The following is a 9534-nucleotide window of genomic DNA, read 5'->3' as shown; positions in this document are numbered from 1 at the left end:
TACTCCTGTTACAATTTTGACTGCCCAATAACCAATTTGGTCCCAAGGTAAGGAATAACCAGTTACACCAAAAGATGCGGTCAATACAGCCAAAACAACGCCCGTAACCCACGTCAATTCACGAGGTTTTTTAAAACCGCAGGTAAGATACACACGAAATACGTGCAGGATCATCATTAAAACCATCATACTTGCCGACCATCGATGAACAGATCGGATTAAACAACCAAAGTTAGCCTCAGTCATTTGATGAGCGGATAATTTGTATGCTTTTTGGCATTGTTTTTAGTATGTTTTTGGTATGATATAGTTAGTTTTTAGTATATTTTTATTAGTTTTTAGTTAAAATTCACTTTTCTGGACTTTACTATGAGTTTGTGTGTTTTTCTGTGATTTCAGGTATTTTCTGGCTGAAATTGAGGGACCTGAGCAGAAATCTGATTCAGAGACTAAAAAGGACTGCAGATGCTGTTGGATTCTGACCTCCCTGCACTCGAAGTAGATTTTCTGGAGCTACAGAAGCCCAATTGGCGCTCTCTCAACGGAGTTGGAAAATAGACATCCTGGGCTTTCCAGAAATATATGATAGTCCATACTTTGCCCAAGATTTGATGGCCCAAACCGGCGTTCAAAGTCACCCTCAGAAATCCCAGCGTTAAACGCCGGAACTGGCACCCAAATGGGAGTTAAACGCCCAAACTGGCATAAAAGCTGGCGTTTAACTCCAAGAGAAGTCTCTGCACGAAAAATGCTTCATTGCTCAGCCCAAGCACACACCAAGTGGGCCCGGAAGTGGATTTTTATGTCATTTACTCATTTCTGTACACCTTAGGCTACTAGTTTTCTATAAGTATGACCTTTTACTATTGTATTTTGATATCGGGGGATTGTTTTAGATTCTTTGATCATCTTTGGACATTTAGTTCTTAGATTATTGGGAGGCTGGCCATTCGGCCATGCCTAGACCTTATGCTTATGTATTTTCAACGGTGGAGTTTCTACACACCATAGATTAAGGTGTGGAGCTCTGCTGTACCTCGAGTATTAATGCAATTACTATTGTTCTTCCATTCAATTCCGCTTGTTCTTTATCCAAGATATCACTTGTTCTTCAACTTGATGAATGTGATGATCCGTGACACTCATCATCATTCTCACCCATGAACAAGGTGACTGACAACCACTCTTGTTCTACAAGTGATCAAGGCTCTAGTGAATATCTCTTGGATTCCTGATTGCACGATGCATGGTTGATCGCCTGACAACCGAGTGCTCGTCTGACAAACGAGCCAACCATTCCGTGAGATCAGAGTCTTCGTGGTATAGGCGAGAACTGATGGCAGCATTCAAGAGAATCCGGAAGGTCTAACCTTGTCTGTGGTATTCTGAGTAGGATTCAATGACTGAATGACTGTGACGTGCTTCAAACTCCTGAAGGCGGGGCGTTAGTGACAGACGCAAAAGAATCACTGGATTCTATTCCGGCCTGATTGAGAACCGACAGGTGAATTCCGCTATGCTGTGACAGAGCATATGCAATCGCTTTCACTGAGAGGATGGGAGGTAGCCACTGACAACGGTGAAACCCTTGCTTAAGCTTGCCATGGAAAGGAGTAAGAAGGATTGGATGAAGACAGTAGGAAAGCAGAGAGACGGAAGGGAAGGCAACTTCATGCGCTTATCTGAAGTTCCTACCAATGAATTACATAAGTATCTTTATCTTTACCTTTGTGTTATTTTCGTTCATCATCATATCCATTTGAGTTTGCCTGACTAAGATTTACAAGATGACCATAGCTTGCTTCATACTAACAATTTCCGTGGGATCGACCCTTACTCGCGTAAGGTTTATTACTTGGACGACCCAGTGCACTTGCTGGTTAGTTGTGCGAAGTTGTGTAATGCCATGGTATTGAGCCACCAAGTTTTTGGGGTTCATGACCGGGGATTATGAGAGTTGTGAAAAAGTATTGTTCACAATTTCGCGCACCAAGTTTTTGGCGCCGTTGACGGGGATTGTTCAAGTTTTGAGCAAGCTTTTGGTAACATCAGTGCCAAGATCCGGCAACAACACCAAGTTTTTGGCGTTATTGCCAGGGATTGTTCAAGTTTGGACAACTGACGGTTCATCTTGTTGCTTAGATTAGGTATTTATTTTTTTTTTCGAAAATCTTGAAGATGAATTCTAGAGTTTCATGATGATTTGTTGAAATCTGGCTGGCTGAGAAGCCATGTCTAATCTCATTGGACCGAGGTTTCAACTTATCACCACAGGAGCTTGTTGATTTCTATCAATCTTGCTCTTGGAGCAGTGATCTGCTAAGGCTTGGCTGGCCTTTGGCCATGTCTAGTGTTTTGGACCGAAGCTTTCTTTGAAGGCTTGGCTGGCTGTGAAGCCATGTCTAATTCCTGGACCGGAGTCTTAGACTAGCATTGCACTGATTCCTGGAATTCTCATAAAGAATTTTGATACCTTTTTCCACTTAATTTTCGAAAAAAAAACACAAAAAAAAATCAAAAAATTCATAAAATCCAAAAATAATTCTTGTTTGAGTCTAGTGTCTCATGTTAAGTTTGGTGTCAATTGCATGTTTCTGTTCTTATTGCATTCATGCATGTGTCTTAAGAATCTTCAAGTAATTCTTGATGATTTTCGTGCTCTGATCTTTGAATTCTATTGACTTGAGTGTCTCATTTGCATTTTCATTTTGTTAGTGTCAGTAGTATACAAACTGCTAAGTTTGGTGTCTTGCATGCATTGTTATTTGATTCTTGTTGCATTTTGAATTTTCCTTATTATTAAAAATCCAAAAATATTTTTAATTTGTGTCTTTTCAAGTCAATAATACAGAGAATTGAAGATTCAGAACATACAGCAGAGGAATTGCACAGAAAAAGTGGGCGTTCAAAACGCCCAGTGAAGAAGGACAGACTGGCGTTTAAACGCCAGCCAGGGTACCTGGTTGGGCGTTTAACGCCCAAAAGGGTAGCATTTTGGGCGTTAAACGCCAGAATGTGCACCATTCTGGGCATTTAACGCCAGGATGGCTAGAGGGGAAGATTTTGTTTTCAAATCAAATTTTTTCTAAGTTTTCAAAATCTTTTCAAAATCAAATCTTTTTCAAATCAATTTTCCAATCAAATCTTCTTCAAAACCAATTTCTTTCCATTTTTTAAGATACTTACTATCAATTAATGATTTGATTCAACATTTCAAGTATATTACCTTTTCTGTTGAGAAAGGTTTAATGTTTGAATCATATCTTTTCTTGTTAGTCAAGTTTTTAATTTTCAAATCAAATCTTTTTAAAATGTTTTTCAAATCATATCTTCTCAATCACATTTTTTTTAAAACAATCATATCTTCTTAACCACATCTTTTCCCAAATAGTTTCAATCAAATCTTTTTGATTTCTAATTTCAAAATCTTTTTCAAAAATCACTTGATTTCTTTTCCATTTTCATTTTCGAAAATTAAATAATGTTTTTCAAAAATGTTTTCAAAATTTTTCACTCAATTTTCGAAAAATTACTTCCCTCCTTCTCACATCCTTCTATTTATGGACTAACGCTATTCCTTAATGCAAAATTCGAACTCCATCTTCTCTGATAAGTTCGAATTTTCTACTTCTGTCTTCTACTCTTCTTTTCCTCTGACACCTAAAGGAATCTCTATACTGTGACATAGAGGATTCCACATTTTCTTGTTCTCTTCTCTTTCTTATGAGCAGGAGCAAAGACAAAGGCATTCTTGTTGAGGCTGATCCTGAACCTGAAAGGACCTTGAAGAGAAAGCTCAGAGAAGCCAAAGCACAACTCTCTTTAGAGCACTTGAACGAATTCTTCAAAGAAGAAGAACTCATGGCAGCCGAAAACAACAACAATGCCAACAATGCAAGGAAGGTGCTGGGTGACTTTACTGCACCTACTCCCGACTTCTATGGGAGAAGCATCTCTATCCCTGCCATTGGAGCAAACAACTTTGAGCTTAAGCCTCAACTAGTTTCTCTAATGCAACAGAATTGCAAGTTCCATGGACTTCCATTGGAAGATCCTCATCAGTTTTTAGCTGAATTCTTGCAAATCTGTGACACTGTTAAGACTAATGGGGTTGACCCTGAGGTCTATAGACTAATGCTATTTCCTTTTGCTGTAAGAGACAGAGCTAGAACATGGTTGGATTCTCAACCTAAAGAAAGCCTGGACTCTTGGTAAAAGCTAGTCAATGCCTTCTTGGCAAAGTTCTTTCCACCTCAAAAATTGAGTAAGCTTAGAGTGGAAGTCCAAACCTTCAGACAGAAGGAAGGAGAATCCCTCTATGAAGCTTGGGAAAGATACAAACAATTGATCAGAAAGTGTCCCTCTGACATGCTTTCTGAATGGAGCATCATAGGTATTTTCTATGATGGTCTCTCTGAACTGTCCAAGATGTCTTTGGATAGCTCTTCTGGAGGCACTCTTCATCTGAAGAAGACGCCTACAGAGGCTCAAGAACTGATTGAAATGGTTGCAAATAACCAATTCATGTACACTTCTGAAAGAAATCCTGTGAACAATGGGACTAGTCAGAAGAAAGGAGTTCTTGAAATTGACACTCTGAATGCCATTTTGGCTCAGAACAAAATATTGACTCAACAAGTCAATATGATTTCTCAAAGTCTGTCTGGAATGCAAAATGCACCAAGCAGTACTAAGGAAGCTTCATCTGAGGAAGAAGCTTATGATCCTGAGAATCCTTCAATGGAAGAGGTGAATTACATGGGAGAACCCTATGGAAACACCTACAATCCTTCATGGAGGAATCATCCAAATCTCTCATGGAAGGATCAACAGAGACCTCAACAAGGTTTCAATAACAATAATGGTGGAAGAAGCAGGTTTAGCAATAGCAAGCCTTTTCCATCATCTTCTCAGCAACAGACAGAGAGCTCTAAGCAGAATACCTCTGACTTAGCAACAATGGTCTCTGATCTAATCAAAACCACTCAAAGTTTCATGACTGAAACAAGGTCCTCCATCAGAAATTTGGAAGGACAAGTGGGTCAGCTGAGCAAGAAAATTACTGAACTCCCTCCTAGTACTCTTCCAAGCAATACAGAAGAAAATCCAAAAGGAGAGTGCAAGGCCATCAACATGGCCGAATTTTGGGAGGAAGAAGAGGCAGTGAACGCCACTGAGGAAGACCTCACTGGGCGTCCACTGGCCTCCAATGAGTTCCCCAATGAGGAACCATGGGAATCTGAGGCTCAAAATGAGACCATAGAGATTCCATTGGACTTACTTCTGCCATTCATGAGCTCTGATGAGTATTCTTCCTCTGAAGAGGATGAGTATGTCACTGAAGAGCAAGTTGCTAAATACCTTGGAGCAATCATGAAGCTAAATGACAAGTTATTTGGAAATGAGACTTGGGAGGATGAACCCCCTTTGCTCACCAAAGAACTAGATGACTTGTCTAGGCAGAAACTGCCTCAAAAGAGGCAGGATCCTGGGAAGTTTTCTATACCTTGTACCATAGGCACCATGACCTTCAAGAAGGCCTTGTGTGACTTAGGGTCAAGTGTAAACCTCATGCCCCTCTCTGTAATGGAGAAATTAGGGATCTTTGAGGTGCAAGCTGCAAAAATCTCACTAGAGATGGCAGATAACTCAAGAAAACAAGCCTATGGACTTGTGGAGGATGCTCTGGTCAAAGTTGAAGACCATTACATCCCTACTGATTTCATAGTCCTAGAGACTGGGAAGAGCATGGATGAGTCCATCATCCTTGGCAGACCCTTCCTAGCCACTGCGAGGGCCGTGATTGATGTTGATAGAGGAGAGTTGATCATTCAAGTGAATGAAGAGTCCTTGGTGTTTAAAGCCCAAGGATATCCCTCTGTCATCATGGAGAGGAAGCATGAAGAACTTCTCTCCAAACAGAGCCAAACAGAGCCCCCACAGTCAAACTCTAAGTTTGGTGTTGGGAGGCCACAGCCAAACTCTAAGTTTGGTGTTGAACCCCCACATTCAAACTCTAAGTTTGGTGTTGGGAGGTTCCAACACGGTTCTAAGTATCTGTGAGGCTCCATGAGAGTCCTCTGTCAAGCTAATGACAGTAAAGAAGCGCTTGTTGGGAGGCAACCCAATGTTTTATAATTAACCATTTTCTTTTGTTATTTTCTCTTTTTTGTAGGTTGATGATCATAAGAAGTCACAAAAACAATGAAAAAAGCAAAAACAGAATGAAAAACAGGAAGAAAAACAGCACACCCTAGAGGACGCACCCACTGGCGTTTAAACGCCAGTGAGGTTAGCTGGTGGGCGTTTAACGCCCAGTCTGGCACCATTCTGGGCGTTTAACGCCAGAAAGGGGCACCAGACTGGCGTTAAACGCCAGAAAGGGGCAAGATGTTGGCGTTAAACGCCAGAAATGGGCACCAGCCTGGCGTTTAACGCCAGAAATGGCTCAAAACGTGTTTTTGAGTGCCATTTGGTGCAGGGATGACTTTTCCTTGACACCTAAGGATCTGTGGACCCCACAGGAACCCCACCTACCCTACCACTCTCTCTCTTCTTCACCATTCACCTCAACACCTCTTTCCCAAAAACCCCTCACCTATCAAATCCCATCTTTCTCTTCACCACTCACATCCATCCTTCATAAAACCCCACCTACCCCACCATTCAAATTCAAACCACTTTCCCACCCAAACCCACCCTCTAATGGCCGAACATCTCTCTCCCCCTCTCCTATATAAACCCTCCTTCACTCCTTCATTTTCACACACCTTAAACACTACTTCTTCTCCCTTTTGGCCGAACACATAGCCATTCCCTTTCTCCTCATTTCTTCTTCTTCTACTCTCTTCTTTCTTCTTTTGCTCGAGAACGAGCAAACATTTTAAGTTTGGTGTGGTAAAAGCAGTGCTTTTTGTTTTTCCATAACCATTTATGGCATCCAAGGCCGGAGAAACCTCTAGAAAGAGGAAAGGGAAGGCAAAGGCTTCCACCTCCGAGTCATGGGAGATGGAGAGATTCATCTCAAGGGTGCATCAAGACCATTTCTATGACGTTGTGGCCTTGAAGAAGGTGATCCCCGAGGTCCCTTTTTCACTCAAAAAGGGTGAATATCCGGAGATCCGACATGAGATTCGAAGAAGAGGTTGGGAAGTTCTTACCAACCCCATTCAACAAGTCGGAATCTTGATGGTTCAAGAGTTCTATGCCAATGCATGGATCACCAAGAACCATGACCAAAGTGTGAACCCGAATCCAAAGAATTACCTTACTATGGTTCGGGGGAAATACTTGGATTTTAGTCCGGAGAGTGTGAGGGTGGCGTTCAACTTGCCTATGATGCAAGGAGATGAACATCCTTACACTAGAAGGGTCAACTTTGATCAAAGATTGGACCAAGTCCTCACAGTCATATGTGAAGAGGGCGCCCAATGGAAGAGAGATTCAAGAGGAAAGCCGGTTCAATTGAGAAGGCATGACCTCAAGTCCGTGGCTAGAGGATGGTTAGAGTTTATACAACGCTCAATCATTCCCACTAGCAACCGGTCCGAAGTTACCATAGACCGGGCTATCATGATCCATAGCATCATGATTGGAGAAGAAATAGAGGTTCATGAGGTTATAGCCCAAGAACTCTATAAGGTGGCGGACAAGTCCTCTACCTTGGCAAGGTTAGCCTTTCCTCATCTCATTTGTCACCTCTGTTATTCAGTTGGAGTTGACATAGAAGGAGACACCCCCATTGATGAGGACAAGCCCATCACTAAGAAGAGGATGGAGCACACAAGAGATCCCACTCATCATGAGATCCCTGAGATTCCTCAAGGGATGCACTTTCCTCCACAAAACTATTGGGAGCAATTAAACACCTCCCTAGGAGAGTTGAGTTCCAACATGGGACAACTAAGGGTGGAGCATCAAGAACACTCCATCATCCTTCATGAGATTAGAGAAGATCAAAGAATCATGAGGGAGGAGCAACAAAGACAAGGAAGAGATATTGAGGAGCTCAAGCACTCCATAGGATCTTCAAGAACAAGAAAGAGCCGCCATTACTAAGGTGGACCCGTTCTTTGATTTCCTTGTTCTTTATTCTTCAGTTTTTCGAATTTTATGCTTGTGTTTATCCATGTTTGTATCTTGTGATCATTAGTGTCTTAGTGTCTATGCCTTAAAGTTATGAATGTCCTATGAATCCATCACCTTTCTTAAATAAAAATGTGCTTAATTGAAAAAAGGAAAGAATTGCATGAATTTTGAATTTTATAACAGTTTAATTAGTTGGATGTGGTGGCAATATTTTTGTTCTCTGAATGTATGCTTAAACAGTGCATATGTCTTTTGAATTTGTGGTTCATGAATGTTGGCTCTTGAAAGAATGATGAAAAAGGAGACATGTTACTGAGGATCTGAAAAATCATTAAAATGATTCTTGAAGCAAGAAAAAAGCATTTCTATTCAAAAAAAAAATTCGAAAAAAAAAAGAAAGAAAAGAAAACGAAAAAAAAATTATAGAGAAATAAGAGTTGTGATCCAAGGCAAATAAGAGTGTGCTTAAGAACCCTGGACACCTCTAATTGGGGACTTTAGCAAAGCTGAGTCACAATCTGAAAAGGTTCACCCAATTATGTGTCTGTGGCATGTATGTATCCGGTGGTAATACTGGAAGACAGAGTGCTTTGGGCCACAGCCAAGACTCAATAAGTAGCTTTGTTCAAGAATCATCATACTTTACTAGGAGAATCATTAACACTATCTGGATTCTAAGTTCCTAAAGAAGCCAACCATTCTGAATTTCAAAGGATAGAGTGAGATGCCAAAACTGTTCGGAGGCAAAAAGCTAAAAGCCCCGCTCATCTAATTAATACTGATCTTCATAGATGTTTTTGGAATTCATTGCATATTCTCTTCTTTTTATCTTATTTGATTTTCAGTTGCTTGAGGACAAGCAACAATTTAAGTTTGGTGTTGTGATGAGCGGATAATTTGTATGCTTTTTGGCATTGTTTTTAGTATGTTTTTGGTATGATATAGTTAGTTTTTAGTATATTTTTATTAGTTTTTAGTTAAAATTCACTTTTCTGGACTTTACTATGAGTTTGTGTGTTTTTCTGTGATTTCAGGTATTTTCTGGCTGAAATTGAGGGACCTGAGCAGAAATCTGATTCAGAGACTAAAAAGGACTGCAGATGCTGTTGGATTCTGACCTCCCTGCACTCGAAGTGGATTTTCTGGAGCTACAGAAGCCCAATTGGCGCGCTCTCAACGGCGTTGGAAAGTAGACATCCTGGGCTTTCCAGCAATATATGATAGTCCATACTTTGCCCAAGATTTGATGGCCCAAACCGGCGTTCAAAGTCACCCTCAGAAATCCCAGCGTTAAACGCCGGAACTGGCACCCAAATGGGAGTTAAACGCCCAAACTGGCATAAAAGCTGGCGTTTAACTCCAAGAGAAGTCTCTGCACGAAAAATGCTTCATTGCTCAGCCCAAGCACACACCAAGTGGGCCCGGAAGTGGATTTTTATGTCATTT

The sequence above is a fragment of the Arachis hypogaea genome, chromosome 7, assembly GCF_003086295.3.
Source record: "Arachis hypogaea cultivar Tifrunner chromosome 7, arahy.Tifrunner.gnm2.J5K5, whole genome shotgun sequence".
NCBI classification, from domain to species: domain Eukaryota; kingdom Viridiplantae; phylum Streptophyta; class Magnoliopsida; order Fabales; family Fabaceae; genus Arachis; species Arachis hypogaea.
This window is presented reverse-complemented; position numbering follows the sequence as displayed.